The sequence below is a fragment of the Etheostoma cragini genome, unplaced genomic scaffold, assembly GCF_013103735.1.
Source record: "Etheostoma cragini isolate CJK2018 unplaced genomic scaffold, CSU_Ecrag_1.0 ScbMSFa_80, whole genome shotgun sequence".
In the NCBI taxonomy this organism is placed as follows: Eukaryota; Metazoa; Chordata; class Actinopteri; order Perciformes; family Percidae; genus Etheostoma; species Etheostoma cragini.
The window spans coordinates 151,132-151,668 of NW_023269428.1; positions in this window are offsets into that span (position 1 = coordinate 151,132).

Here is a 537-nt window from a genome sequence, read left to right on the forward strand (position 1 = left end):
TATGGAGGGAAATTATGGGATGTTTTAGGGGGTGTTTGGAGGGAAATTATGGGATGTTTTAGGGGGTGTTTGGGGGGGTAATGTTGATTTTAGATTATAATGTGAGAATCTGTTGTTAAAATGAAATGTCGCGCAGTTCCAAAAGAAGATAGAGAAAGATTCAAATTTTCCATTTTATTATTTTTCTTACAAAACAAATATACATAAGAAATGATAAATATAAAAACCCAGAAGAAAAGAAAAGCTTCTTCAAGAGGAAAGATGACCACTTGTGTTACACGGGACAGTTACCATGGCGACCACGCATTGCCCCCCCCAGAGGGGCTTAGCAGACCAACCAGTAGTGAATGAAGCCTTTTAGACTCATGCTTTCATCAGATTAACCAATTTCATATCATAATGATTATATATCAGCATTAACGTGAGTGTGTGTGTGACTGTGTGTGTGTGTGTACCTGTGTGTGTATACCTGTGTATGTGTCTGTATATGTGTGTGTATACCTGTGTGTGTGTACCTGTGTGTGTATACCTGCGTAC